At 44.5% G+C, this 14,958-nt stretch overlaps 1 long non-coding RNA gene across 4 annotated transcripts in view; it reads right to left on the bottom strand.

Moving 5' to 3' along the window:
• Positions 1-209: 209 nt before the first annotated feature.
• LOC123591461 overlaps positions 210-14,958 on the bottom strand; it is a 30,358-nt gene continuing 15,609 nt past the window's right edge. For 2 of the 4 annotated variants that reach the window (XR_006709344.1, XR_006709339.1), the window contains exons 5-6: positions 7,650-7,810; positions 210-597 (exon numbers count right to left, since the gene is read on the bottom strand). This is a non-coding gene — a long non-coding RNA (uncharacterized LOC123591461). The remainder of the gene's footprint in view (positions 598-7,649; positions 7,811-14,958) is intronic. The other 2 variants (XR_006709343.1, XR_006709342.1) reach the window with 1 other exon arrangement.

The following is a 14,958-nucleotide window of genomic DNA, read 5'->3' as shown; positions in this document are numbered from 1 at the left end:
ATCGTGACCTGGCTGAAGTCAGACGCTTAACCGACTGCGCCACCCAGGTGCCCCAATTTTTTTTTTTTTAACGTTTATTTATTTTTGAGACAGAGAGAGACAGAGCATGAACGGGGGAGGGTCAGAGAGAGGGAGACACAGAATCTGAAACAGGCTCCAGGCTCTGAGCTGTCAGCACAGAGCCCGACGCAGGGCTCAAACTCACGGACCACGAGATCATGACCTGAGCCAAAGTCGGCTGCTTAACCGACTGAGCCACCCAGGCGCCCCTGAAACGCACTCTTTAGACTAAAGTAATTCTAGCAGTTGTCATTCTGTTTGATGGAAATCTGCATCGTGAGTTTGCGCCCTCTTCCCCACAGCATGATTATTATTGAAATAGGTAAATATTGGATTTCTGGATCGTGAACCCAGGCAGTATGATTCTGTCTCATCTTCACTTCACCAGCTGCCCGTGGTCTAACCTCAGTCACATCTGAGTATATACCTGCACGTCTTCATTCATTAGCTTACAATAAATACACTTGCGTGAAGGCAGAGATGATCAGATAATCTTTCAAGTTCCTTTCCAACACGGATTCTCTTCTTTTTGTTGGTCTGTAATAAGAAAACCCCAATCTGCAGTCAGAGTTTACACAGGGATATCAGTGTGAGCCTATATGAGAAAGTCTGAACATGAACAATCCCAGAATCAGAAAAGTTAATAAACCAATTAACAAAATGTACTGAGCATTGGCACCCTTCAAAAGAGAAAGATCAGGTTACATTTTTTTTTCAAGGCAAAGAAAAAAAAAAAAAACACCTAATTAGTATCATGCTCTGAGATATACTTTTTATTGAAAGCTATGTTTTTATTTTTAATTAGTTCAATAAATGGCAATAGGCAGCTTTTTCCTTAAGTAATTCCCCAGGCTGTAGAATCACCGTAGGAAATTAGCTCCATTTCAGTCTTTGATCCTTTAAGACCACGGTCTACAGCTTTGCTGGACTAGTGTCAATCGTTTTAAGACTCCAGAGAAGGAAAAGCCTTACTATCCCTAAAAATGTAAAAATGCACAGTGTCAGGAAAACAGGGTTCCATGTACATTAAGCAAAGAACAAAGCTGATCGTTACCCATAAAAGGAAGGATTTACATGAACTCTCCCCCAGCAGAAGAGATGGGGAAAGGTTAGCATGAGGTTGTTAGAGAAACCTTTGAATCTCCTTTTGTGTCTAATGACCTTCATTTGAAGACAGTCCCCTTCCTAACATTTTATCTAAATATATATCCCACGTCGTCTAGGTTGGTTCATTAAAGTAAAATAATATCACAATATAAAAAGTCTTTACAATAACAAGTTTTCCAATCCCAAGTTGTGACTTCTTTTAAGCTGTGCGATAAGAAAATGTTCTCGTAGAGTGTTGTGTTATTGTCACTCATGGTTTCCATTTTCCTACCCTTATTTTTCTGATGGTAATAAAAAATAAACTTATTCATGCATCTCTTAAATGATACACTTTGCAAGGTAAAATCACAGTATGGTGAGTTTAAAAAAAAAAAATGCCACCCTCCCCTTAATTCTTCCATTTAGTGGAGCTTCATTGTTTTACTTAAAATAAGTGGGTGGCTATTTCAGTTTGCATTTCCTTTCTACCAGAGGATCCTTTTAAATACATAGGTATGCTTTAAGAGAATTTCACCTGGCAGTTTGGCGTTGACTGGTGCTAACTAAAATTTGAGAACTGTCTCACGTCTACAAATGTCATATCCTTTCACACAGAGACAACGGTTTGCTGAACATTTGCTCTACATTAGAGATTTACGATCCGCTTTTGTTCCTGTGTGTCCCCTAGGTTTTGGCCACATTTGTACATAATCACTCGCTCCTTTTCATATAGTTCAAAGTTCCATTTTCCCAGAATTCGTCTCAAGGCTCAATAAGGATATCAAATTTCCACTTCAGCATGGGAGGACTATCTCATATAATCTGTAACTCCCAATGTCATACACGATGATTTTTTAATTGTGTGTCTTATTTGCAAGATATCTGATCATGTGGCATTAACCAAGTTCCTATATTTACTTTGGAGCAACATTTCTTTCCTGGGGCTCATTTGGCTGGCTTCACATTCTGGTGTAATAATATATCATACACAAACTTAGGGAAGAAATTAGAAAAACAGTCTATTCATAAGAACAATTTAAGAAATCTACTGGGTTGGAAGCCTTTCTCCCCTGGTTGAGATCATTTTATTTATTTATTTTTTTTTTTAATTCATCTATAAATTATATCCTAGAGGAAAACTTCGTGCTAGGGACAGTGAGCACCAAATCCCTATGCACTTTTTATTTGTGTAGCAGGATATCTCAATGCCTCATGAGAAATATGATGTACCCCAAGATGGGAGGTTCTGGAGCAGAAGTGCTGGCCCAGCTCTGGGTTGAGATCACAGCCACTCTCTCTGCTTAGGTTCCATGGACCTCACTTTGCCTGAACAGAGGATCCTTGATTTTATTTCACCTGCGCTGTTCCTCTCCACTCTCAGACACTCGAAAGAATAATTATTCCCACAGTCGCCATTGAAACCTGCCTTTTGAAAAGTCTGGACCAGGAAACCGATGAATATCTCTGAGTTTGCAAAAATAGAATCGCCATTCCTGAAACTTTGGTTCTTATAAAGGGACTTTTGTAGAGGTCCCCACCGATCTGTTTACATTGGATGTCTGTTGGGTTGCCTACAATGGCTGCCCGGAGCTGTTGGCCATAAGAACTTCCTCTCTATCTCCTTCTTCACCTTAAAATGGATGCTAAGGTCTCTTCTGGACCCTTATCCGCAATTTTCTTTTTTTTTTACCCAAGTGTTTATTCAGGGAAAAACCATCCGTGGCAGAATACGTGGTGCCAAAGGAAAAGGGAGGGTAACACCTCATGCCGGCTGTCACTCCCTCCCCCTCCACATCCTTATTCCCGTGCCCCATTGCTCCATAACAAATTACCCCAAAACTTAACAGCTTAAAACAACCATTTCTTTATGCTCACAAATTTTCTGGGTCAGGAATTTAGTCAGAGTACAATGAAAATTGCATATGTCTGCGCAGCAGTATCTAGAATCTCAACTGGGAAGACTCCACAGCTAAGGGTGACTCGGCAGCTGGGGATGGAATCTTCTGGAGGCATCTTCACTCACATATCTGGTGTTTGATGTTGGCTGTCCACTGAGATGTCAGTTGCCTCTTTACATATGTCCTCTCCATGTAGTCTGTGCTTCCCGCCAGCTCTGAGCTCCAACAAAGTGAAAGCTACGTTGTACTTTCCACCTAGTCGTGAAAATCGTGCAGTATTGTACTGGCTACAAGCAAATCACAAACCGACCCAGACTTCAGGAGAGAGGACATTGACCCCCACCTCTCAGTAAGAATGGTGTCAAGACCCTCGGCCGTCGTGGGGCACCACCTGGGTGGCTCAGTCTGTTAAGCACCCGCCTCTTGGTTTCAGCTCAGGTCATGATCAAGCCCTGCGTCAGGCTCTGCACTGACAGCATGGAGCCTGCTTGGGATCCTGTCTCTCTCTCGTTCGCTCGCTCGCTCTCTCAAAAATAAATAAATGAGGGGCACCGGGTGGCGCAGTCGGTTAAGCGTCCGACTTCAGCCAGGTCACGATCTCACAGTCCGTGAGTTCGAGCCCCGCGTCGGGCTCTGGGCTGATGGCTCAGAGCCTGGAGCCTGTTTCCGATTCTGTGTCTCCCTCTCTCTCTCTGCCCCTCCCCCGTTCATGCTCTGTCTCTCTCTGTCCCAAAAATAAATAAACGTTGGAAAAATAAATAAATGAATGAACTTTAAAAAAAGAAATTTGCAGTCTTTTTTAAAAATCACCACATTTATCAACCTCATCCTTCTAAGGCAACATTCAACATTCTTAATGTCTTCACATTCATTCCTTCATCAATCCTCTCTCTCTCTCCCTCTCTCTCTCTCTCTCTTTCTCTCATGCTCTTCACCCCAAGACACTTACTTGATATCTTACGTTTCTCTGCAATATACCTGATGTGTTTTTTTCCTTTGTACAAAATAAAAACAACAACAAAACTCGTGGCTTAGAAAAAAAAGTTGAACCTGTAAGGAATGACCGAACAAAGCAACAACCCAAAAGGGAGTGCACTCTCGCACCCAACTTTTAAACCCACACATGCCCTCCTTGACTTTTGCTTCCGGCAACTGTGGAAAAGAATCACAGAAATTTCAAACCAGCTGTAAATTCGCTTCAGGTACAGCAGGGCAGAAAAGTAGCACCAAGACTACGTTCTGTTTTTACAGTGGGGTAAGAAAGAGAAAAACGGAGAAACCCCAATATAAAACAACAAGAAGCAGAAAGGCACCCATGAGCAGAAAAGCCAGCCTTGGAGTCCTTTGGGCATAGGACGTGATGGAGGGAGAATCCGAACCAGGAAGGGACCCAGATATGGTGATAAAGGATAATTCTATTGCAGCCTACTTTAATTAGCTGTACTCAATAGAAAGGACACAGCAGACGTGAGATTCCAAGAGATCAGAGTTCAAATATGCCATTTACTATCAATACGTGTATGCCACTGCCCACTTCGTTCGTGAAGAAACTAAAACAGCATTGACCCACAGCCATGTGGCCAGAAAAGGCTGGAGCCCGTCTCCAGATCTCCTGCTCATCACTGTGTCTCTTTATGTGTTCCTTTCCCCTGACAAACTGAGAACCCCCCAACGAAGGGCAGGACCTGTGTCACTCATTTCTGAATCTCCAGAACTCAGCGGCGTGCTCCACACACGGTGGGTATTCTGCAAATAGTTTGAAGTCATTGACAAGCAAACAAATGTTGTTCGGTTCCAACAGGGATGTTCAAGTCTGTGGTTCGGAGAGAAACGGGATGGAAATGCAGATTCCAGCACAATCTTGCAGACCATCTCTACGGAGTCCAAGTAAGTAAATCTGAATCTCTTCCATGACAGACAACCTCACAGGCTATGTTTAGCTGACATTAAAACACTTCGTTCCCGGGGCACCTGGGTGGCTCAGTCAGTTGGGCGTCCGACTTCAGATCACTTCATGATCTCACGGTTTGTGAGTTCAAGCCCCGCCTCGGGCTCGCTGCTGTCAGCACAGAGCCCGCTCCGGACCCCCTGTCCCCTTCTCTCTGCCCCTGCGTCACTCGCGCGCTCTCGCTCTCTCAAAACTAAATAAACATTAAAACAAATGTTTTTTTAAGTGTACTAATTGAAAAATAAAACTCTATTCCTTTACCCTGCAACTTGGCTGTTTTTCTAAGTTACAAGGGGTATTTTTCCTTCACTACATTATCCTAGAGGCCATGCACCAGCTGTTCTGTTGTGCTATTATATAATCTGAAACAGAGGGAAATTACAAACAAAATTCCCAAATACCTATTCACATTCGATTCATTTCACAGGTGCCCGTGTGCTACCGATGCCAGCGGTTTGATTTCATGTCACCTGGTTACAATTTAAAGCCTACCAAGAAATGGCCTGGTTTGGAAAGTATAAAAACCAACGGACAATTACGCGCTGGATATGTTCCCCCAATTCTGTAACGACACGATTGGCTGAAGGCTTTTTAAGAACTAGATTTGCCACGAGAGTCTAAGTAATTGGAAATTTTTCTATTTTGGAAAACTCCCCCTCGCAGTCCCTTTAGCGCACGTAAAGTGTCCCCAGACTTTCTGCTTTTTAGATAACTCACTTGTAGTGTGATAGTTGTCCTGGGTATAAGCAGGATGATATCAATAACAAGGGCTACGTGGGTATCAGTATATGTAAGGCTAAGTAACTGATTTCCATTCTCATTCAACTCAGAAACACGTGGGACACATTTTATTTGAGAGGGAGAGAGAGCATGCACCCACGCAGGCATAGGAGGGAGAGAGGGAGAGAGAGAGAATCTTAAGCAGGCTCCACACACAGCTCGGAGCCTGGGATCACGACCTGAGCCAAAACCAAGAGTCCGATGCTCAACCGGCTGAGCCACCCAGGAGCCCTACACGTCACATTTTAAACTCCTGTATTTCTACCTGATATCCACACATCGGGGAAAGTTCTAAAGCATCAGTGCGTCCCTAATGCTTCCTGATATCCATATATCCCAACATACAAATACGTGTTAATAAAGAGGGAGATTTTATACGAAACCACCTCAAGAACATAACTGATTATTACCATGCTTGGTGATGTAGTCACATCTCTTCACATCTATCTGGAGCCGGATCCGATCGAATTGTCTACTGAGCATTCCCAGTCACAGGTGAGGCTCCCAAGGCCTACAGAAATTGGACCACTTCCACCGGCTCCCCCTCATCTGCTGTTCTTCCCGTCGTGCCACAATGTCTGTTTACGAGAGTATGTTTTCATTCGAGGCAGGTAAACGATAAGATATATTTCACGTTTGTTTGAATCACAGGTACCCCGTGAATTTTCCAGCCCCAGATTTTCTTTCTCCCTACCTCCTGTCCAGCGTCCCCCCCATATAAAAAGTCGACATCCAGGCTAGAGCTCTCACATATGGAGCTTCCTTTCAGTGCTGAGAGAGTGCAAAACACTCTCCGTTTTGAGAATCCCCAGAGGTTTTTAAGGGTTATTCAAGCGGGCGGCAGGTGGGGCTTACGGGCCCGCAGCCTCTACTGCCCTCCCTGAGCTGCAGCGGGATTTTGCCGCCCCATCAGCCGAGAACCCGGGGGAAACCAGGCTCAGGAGATGAGCCCCACAGAGTCGGTATCGGTCTGGAAAGCACGAGTGTGAAATGGAAGCCAGATTCACTTAGTTTCCTTTACAGAAGCATCAGCCCCACTCGGACACCGGCTGTCTTCCCTGCCAGAGAAGAAGAAGAAACTGCTTTGTCTCGTTCGCTTCGTCACCTAAAACCATTTCATGGGCTTGACAGCCGCTGCTTGCTAATTATGGGGCCAACTCCTCAGCATGAGGTTTGTGGCATCGACAGGTCCCGGAACAATCCAGCGATTGTCCGGGGGAAGCTTGGGCACTCGGGGTTGAGCACTTTCACGTCAATTATCCCCACGGGTTGTCACGACTTGGAGCTGCTCTAGTGGAATGAAGGGAAGAAAAGTAATGAGGAGCTCGGAGGCCTGCACACGGCTCACTGGCCCCGAAGAACATTCCGCCTGAGTCTCTGTTTCCGGCCGTCGAAGATACGATGAGAGCGGCTCCACACACCCCTGCTCCAGAAAAACACCAAATAGCTCCCATTCCGGAGCCTTAGCATTCACAGAAAGGGGTCATTCCCTACAGAAATGCGATCCGTTTTCAGCTCTAGGCGTAGGTGTTTGGGGCCTTGTCATTTTCTCAGCGGTAACAAAAAGGTTGAAAATCGAATTCCCTTTCTTCCTTGGAATGCTTTGCGAAGGTAGAGAGGAAGGTAGAAAGGGAAGAGCCACAATACAGTTTCTTGGTGCGTGTGGAGCCTTGATGTTTAAAAGGCAAACTACATAGGATAGTGGGGAGTCAGCGGTCTCCCCAAATCCACATTCCACGTGTCCACACAGGTCCAGGCTGCCCTTCCCAGCCCGCCTTGCAGTTAGATGTCGTTGTCCGGGCCGCCGGACCGTGGCTGGGCCCAGGCCTCTGCGGAGCGAGTGGGCCCACCTCCTCCATACCTGCTCCCCTTCTTACACCTTGAACTTGGATGTGCGCATAACCACCTTCAACCGTGCAGATGACAAGTATTCCGGGGAGTCAGCGACGGCGGAGGACAGAGCAAAGATTTACAAGGAACCTGTGTCCTTAAACAGCAGTGGGTCAGAGCAGCCTGCCTCTGGAACTTTCACCTTGGACTGTCACATGAAAGAAATAAACTTGTTAGTCTTTTAAGCCACTGCACTGTTGAGTCTCTGAATAACAACTTGGCCTTCTACGCTAATACAGACAACGATTCTCGGCCCACATCAGAAGGGGCTTCCCCAGGCGCTACTCTCTTCTTTACCGGCTCCCCATACATCACATAACATCTCGCAGAAAGCCCAACCTTTATCCAGACTGATGGCAATGATTCCCCCAGCCTCGAAAATCTTTCCTCGGGAAGCGGCTCACTTTCAGCAGCAGGGATGTCTCCAGCAGTCCCTGGGGGAAAGTTTGGGCTCTCATCCAGGGCATAGCCACGGGCTCTCAGGCCCGGGTCCGAAGTGACCTTCCTTCCAAGCTAGGGAGGTCGGGTCCACGGTCCGGGGAGTCTGTTTCTCTCACCAAAAGGCCAGCAAGGAATTGTGAAATGCAGGAGCCGGAGGAAAGATGTGGAGACTATACTAGAATGCTTATAGCTTTTGGACTCACATACGAGAAGAAAATAATCACTTCTGCAAATCAGATCATGGGTCCATGGGATGGCAATTACTCATGGAACAAGACATGTCATACTGCCCAGAGACAGTCAGTGAATGTAACTATCATCCCCTGAGATGATTTTTATCTTGGATTAAAGACAGTAATAGAGCGGCGCCTGGGTGGCTCAGTCGGTTAAGCTTCCGACTTTGGCTCGGGTCACCATCTCATGGTTTGTGGGTGTGAGCCCCGCGTTGGGCTCTGTGCTGATGGCTCGAAGCCTGGAGCCTGCTTCAGATTCTGCCCTCTTTCTGCTCCTCCCCTACTCGCGCGCTGTCTCTGTCTCTCTCTCAAAAATAATTAGCGTGAAAAAAAATTTTTTTTAAGCGATAGAGATCAAAGAACTTGATATGCTTGGGTTGTTAGTGGATTAATATATGCTAATTATGCAACTTATTAACTAATATATGAGTTTTCATAGAACTTTCTACAACGAGAAAAATGTTCTATATCTACATTATCCAATATGGTAGCCACTAGCCACAAGTGGCTAATAAGCACTTGAAATCTGGCTAGTGCAAACGAGCACCTGAATTTTTAATTGTATTTAATTTAAGGAACTTATCATTGGATAGGTATACGTGACTACTGGCTACTCTCTTGGCGATCACAACTTTGTTCAGCATAGTTTTCCTGAAAAGGGCCAAATAATAAATATTTCAGACTTTGAGAACCACATGGTCTCACAACTCCTCAGTCCAGTTACTACAGGGTGAAGGCAGCCCCAGACAATATATAAATTCATGGGCGTGGCTGCGTACGGTGAGGATTTTTTTGCAAAAATAGGGGGCTGTTTGAGCCTCGTCGATAAATTTCTAAATACTTTCCACGATGTTTTTAGCTGCCGAGGCTGAGAAATAAATTGACACCAAAGTGTTAGTGACAATATATTTCAATATCTGCGTGTTTCCCTCTTTTGGTAAGGACCCAGAGGAAAAGGTACCTAACCTGGGAGAGCTCATCTCAAATTTCAGCATCTGAGATGCTGTGGGACTTGCTTGGTAGGAGACACGTGGGGAAGAATGCCTTTCCTTCCTCGTGCCCCCACAAACCACATTCCAGACCTGGAAAGCCCCTTGCTCTCCTTGCCAGGGTCCTGCTCTCAGTCCCTGCGTTGTCATGACATTTGGAAGGTGTCTGTTCCCATCAGAACTTTACCCTTACACAGCCCAGAAGGGGATGGAAAACGCCCTGGCCAATTTGTCTTACAGAACCAAAACTCTCCTTCGTGTGTCACTTTTATTTGGTGCCAAAATGAGAAGATTAAAAAGGTAGATAAATCAAAGCCTTTTCCTACCTGGTAAAGGCAAATCAATAGACTCAATTTCCCAGAGTCTCAGAGAAGCCATGTTTCATTTTTAAATTTCACCTCAAAAGCCATAACTGGCGAATACAGGATACACTATATCCGGCACATGAGGCTCAGTGGGAAAGAGAAATGGGGAAAAAAAAAAAAGAGAGTTCTGGGGCCAGAGAGCCACAGAAAATAGACTCCATAATGAAGAATCTGGAGCCGTCTCAAAGGCAGTGCTTTGCACATTCTGACTTCTGATTTAATACTAATTAAAGACACATTTAAGTTTAGCCCACATTTGCACCCTGACACATTGCCGGGTGCTTTTAGGGAAAGGCTGTCTTCCCCTGTCCAAAAGGGGTGGAGGTAATTGTGGCCTGGAGAATAAAAGCGAATCATTAGAAAAATATGCTGAGAATGTGGAATATCCTCACAGCCGTATCATGAATAGTTTCCTCTTGTGGTCAGGCTGGAGGAAAATGTACCTTGCGATGCAGTTATGATATCGTCAATATTGAATGGAAAACGCTCACATACACGGGTGCCCCCAGGACAGATCAGGAAGCAAAGTTATCACAGGCAACTCTTAGAGATGCTTTTCTTCTTTTCTCTAGGATGTTGTGTTGCCTTCTAAACTTAGCACGAACAGTAGGGTCTGATTCCTTGATTGTTTCCTATGTCCTTGCCCCCGCCCTTCCTCTGACCGCCATCTTAAATCAAGCCCCCTCCCAGAAGCACCTGCTCTTAAGAGTTTTCCAAATCTTTCATGAGGGCTAGGCCCCTAGCCTTCCAATACTTCCCACTGGTAAGAGAAAAGCACCCACTACCACCAACATCCCAGTGGTTCTCGATACACTCAAAACCACCAACTACCACAATCTACAGGAGCCCTCTACTTACGTTTAGGGCTGGCTGCGCGTTGTCACCCCACGGACGCTTCCGTTCCCTTTACCCCCCGCCTCCCCCTCAACAAAGCCCTAGCCACTGGCCAAGAGAACTGGGATCTCCTTCTAGGGTAAACTGTGCACCAAGTTCCGGCTCCGTAACTCAGGTCACTGTAAGTGCGATGGAACAGCACTGAACTGGAGTGAGGTGAGCTGAGTTCTAGTCTATCATTAGGAAACTCATGTAACCAGTCTCTTATGGAAAGTAAATGATAAGCTGGAACAATGCCTGCTTGCAAATTCGATGACTGTCCGAAAAATGACCAAATCTAGGATGCTACCATATTCTACATAAATTGACAAAGTCCTGGGGAAGGGCTTAAAAACAAATAAATTGTCCTACTTGAAAGACGAGAAATGGACAAATTAGCTAGTTTTGGGAGAGTTGTTGGTGTTAGTATTAGTGATAATTAAAGAGGTGATGATACCTAAGAAAATCAAGGGTCCTGATAAGGAGTTTTAGATAAAGAGTAGGATACAGAGCTCTGTCGTTAGCTCAGATCTATAGTAGAAAGGAGTCCTGCATATTCTTTACAAGGACATAAAAAAAAAAAAAATTGCGTTTGGGAACTGCTTTCATAAGTGGTTCGGCCAGTGTGAAAAACTATTTATTGGATGAGAAAAATTTTAGCAAAAGTTGAAATTTTCTGGTGTGAAACTACGGAGCAAAAATGTGTGGTTCTCCATGGAAACGTGGTTTCGAAAGAAGCCAAGGATCTGCTCGCACATTTCAGTGACATCATGGGGAGCAAAGCCACCGATGCTGCTACTAAACCATCCACGGACTGGATGGGAAGGTCAGAAGCCAGTACTCCCTGCCGGAGGTAGAGCCTACACAAGGTGCATTTGCGCGAGGGGTGTGCTCCTGAGCTACAGTGGTTCATCCAAGAGAAGAAAGGTCCCTGGCCGGTGTTCAGGGGAGACCAAAGCTGGCATGGTAGAGGAAATCCCTTGCCAGGTCATTTTCTCCTCCAGGCAGAAGAAACCAGTGAGCTTTTGGCCATGGGCAAAGGACTCACTTCATTGTGGCCACGTGGTTAAGTCTTATGTTGGGTTGGATGTCCTGTGCTACCCTATGAACTCCAGAACAGTTAGGGGCAAGAATGCGAATGAGTGAAACATTGTCTAAGGTTCTAACTGAACTTCTCTTGCTGGGAAGACAAGAAAAGGCAAAGGAAGTCAGGGCTTTCGGATCATACTACGGAATGTTAGTATATTACCCTCTTAAAGGGAATGAGGAGTCTGCATAGGGGGCCCACACAAGGTGGTTTATTGAAGCCCTTTGGTTTTATATATTAAAAACAAACAAAAAAAGGCTAATCACCATCTGTCAATAGAAAAGTGATTGAATATTCCACAGTATACCCATGACATAGGATACTATGCAACCATTTAAAAAATAATAATAAAGGGGCACCTGGGTGGCTCGGTCGGTGAAGTGTCCAACTTTGGCTCAGGTCATGATCTCACAGTTTGTGGCTTCAAGCCCTGCATCGGGCTCTGTGCTGACAGCTCAGAGCCTGGAGCCTGCTTCCAATTCTGTGTCTCCCTCTCTCCCTGCCCGCCCACCTCACACTCTGCCTCACAAAAAAATAAATAATAAATATCTAAAAATTTTTAAATAATAGTGATAATAAAGCCCAACCCTTGCATTGAACTAGAAAAATCTCTAAAATGTGTTTTTACATTAAAAAACAAGTTACCGATGAAAAGATACAGTGTGAGATGGCTTGTATTTTTTTTTATCCCACGATAAAAATGAAGATTTGGAAAACTTTATTTTTTTTAATGTTTTTTAATCTTTCTTTATTTTTGAGAGAGAGACAGAGTGTGAGCAGGGGAGGAGCAGAGAGAGAGGGAGATACAGAATCGGAAGCAGGCTCCAGGCTCTGAACTGTCAGCACAGAGCCCGACGCAGGGCTCGAACTCATGAAAGATTTGGAAAATCTTAAGAGCAGGTGCTTCTGGGAGGGGGCTTGATTTAAGATGGGGGTCAGGGGGAATTTCGATTGCAGTATGAAAATGTTTTTAGCTGAATATATTGTGTGTTATCTATGACAAAATGGTTGAGATCAGGGATTTGAGGCAAGATTCGCTTTTTCAAAATTTCAGCTTCAATATTTAGTATCTGAGGCAAATTATTGAACCTCCCTGAGCCTGTTTCCTCATCTATAAAATGGGGGAAATGATAGTTCCTAATCACAGAGTGGGTTATAAGAAATAAATGACCATGTATCCAAGCCCGAAAATTTTTCTTAGAAGACCAAACAAAGGATTTACATCCATGGATGTGGGGCGCCTGGGTGGCTCCGTCAGTTAAGTATCTGACTCTTGATTTCAGCTCAGGTCATGCGCTCACAGTTCATGGGTTCGAGCCTGCATCGGGCTCTGTGCTGACAACGCGGAGACTGCTTGGGATATTCTCTCTCTCTCTCCCTCTCTCTCTCTGCCCCTACGCCACTCACCTTCTAGTTCAAAATAAATAAGTAAGCATATAAAATTGGGGGGAAAAAACATCATTAGGTGCTCAGGACAGACAGGTCATGATCCAAAGGGCATAGACTCTCAAAGTCCTAAGCCCGCTCCGTCGTGAGGAAAAATGCTCAGGTTATGAGGGCAAGGAGGGATGGGAGGTGGGGGAATGGATGAGTCAGAATTATATAAAAAGAGACCTCACTTCTTATTTTAAGAACCTGCAGTTAAGCATGCTTAATTAGACTGGCATAATTTAACCCTTAATATCTCCAACTAGTCCAAAAGCTACTGGGCATCAAAATAATTTATTTTGGGACACCTGGGTGGCTCAGTCAGTTAAGCGTCCGACTTTGGCTCAGTTCATGATCTCGCGGTTCGTGGGTTCGAGCCCCGTGTTGGGCTCTGTGCTGACAGCTGGGAGCCTGGAGTCTGCTTCGGATTCTGCGTCTCCTTCTCTCTCTGTTCCTCCCCTGCTCGTGCTCTGTCTCTCTCTCTTTCAAAAATAAATAACGATTAAAAATTATTAAAAAAATAATAATAATTTATTTTAATATCTGGTACATACCCACAACGAACCACAATCTTTTCAAGTTATCAGGTATAGCTGTTAGAGACCAAAGAATTCAGAATCAGTCCTTGACACAAGCTGAGTGATTTCAAGGAAATTTGGAGATGTCATATACAGTGAGATTATTTATCAAGCAAACTTCTGGCTATTGTCTTAAAAAGAAAGAAAAATAAAAAGGTTCATATCGAGAGCACTCTTCTTAGACGTTCCTAAACTTTAGTTTTTTGTTGTTGTTTTTTTTTTTAAATCTCCAGGTATCTTCGAGACTACCAGGGGCCGAGGGCCTACTTAAGTCAAGTGTTAAGGGCCAGGAGAGGCTTAAACTAACTACTTATTAACTAAATTGTTAACAGGGGATAAGATCTCGCTTAAAGAGGTGGTACTTTTACTATTTGAGTGCAAAGAAGGAAATGCTGTAATATCTTCGTCATATTTGCTGTCTGTGAAAACGGTAAGCGAGTATGTGTTTACTGATAGAACGAAGTTTTCTGAACGATGGCCGAGCGTCACTTCTTTTAAACGTTTATTTATTTTTGGGACAGAGAGAGACAGAGCATGAATGGGGGAGGGGCAGAGAGAGAGGGAGACACAGAATCGGAAACAGGCTCCAGGCTCTGAGCCATCAGCCCAGAGCCCGACGCGGGCTCGAACTCACAGACCGCGAGATCGTGACCTGGCTGAAGTCGGACGCCTAACCGACTGTGCCACCCAGGCGCCCCTGAGCGTCACTTCTTAAATATTTACCTCGTTCAGCCCCAGGGAGAATTTCCAATAACAAAAGATTTGCTGTTTGTTTTGTATTGAGTGTGTGCTATAATGAGTTTCCAAAGAGTAAGGGTCTTGAGGCCCATTTGACTAAACTTTTTCAGAAGAGTTCAATGTACACAAACCGTTCGTTAACGAGAGCAGAAATATCCCTGGAGGTAAAGTTTGGATTCCTGAAATGTGATTTGTATTATATTCGGAGCCAAAGCACAGTAGGAATACCTATCAGATTATAATAGAGAGCTAAGATTTGAAATTCAATTATGGCGAGCGCATGAATGTCAACAGCTCATGGGGACACTCTTCAGGAATGGATCAGGTGAATAAAATGGCAGCGGCTTGGAATCGTGTTATTATCGGAGCAGGAGATCTGAGGAATGTTTCACTCCGACCGAAAGTTTCCACGGAAGATTAATTACTGTGAATATAAGTAATTCCAGAGATAACGTGTAAAGAAAACATGACCCTAGGATGGAGAACAGTTGGTAGTCCCCATCCGTTCTTGCGTTTGTCAAGCACCCCTCTGGATAAGTGTAGCGGGCCAGGAAATCGTCTCAA

Source organism: Leopardus geoffroyi, chromosome B4, assembly GCF_018350155.1.
Source record: "Leopardus geoffroyi isolate Oge1 chromosome B4, O.geoffroyi_Oge1_pat1.0, whole genome shotgun sequence".
NCBI lineage: Eukaryota > Metazoa > Chordata > Mammalia > Carnivora > Felidae > Leopardus > Leopardus geoffroyi.
This window is presented reverse-complemented; position numbering and strand designations above follow the sequence as displayed.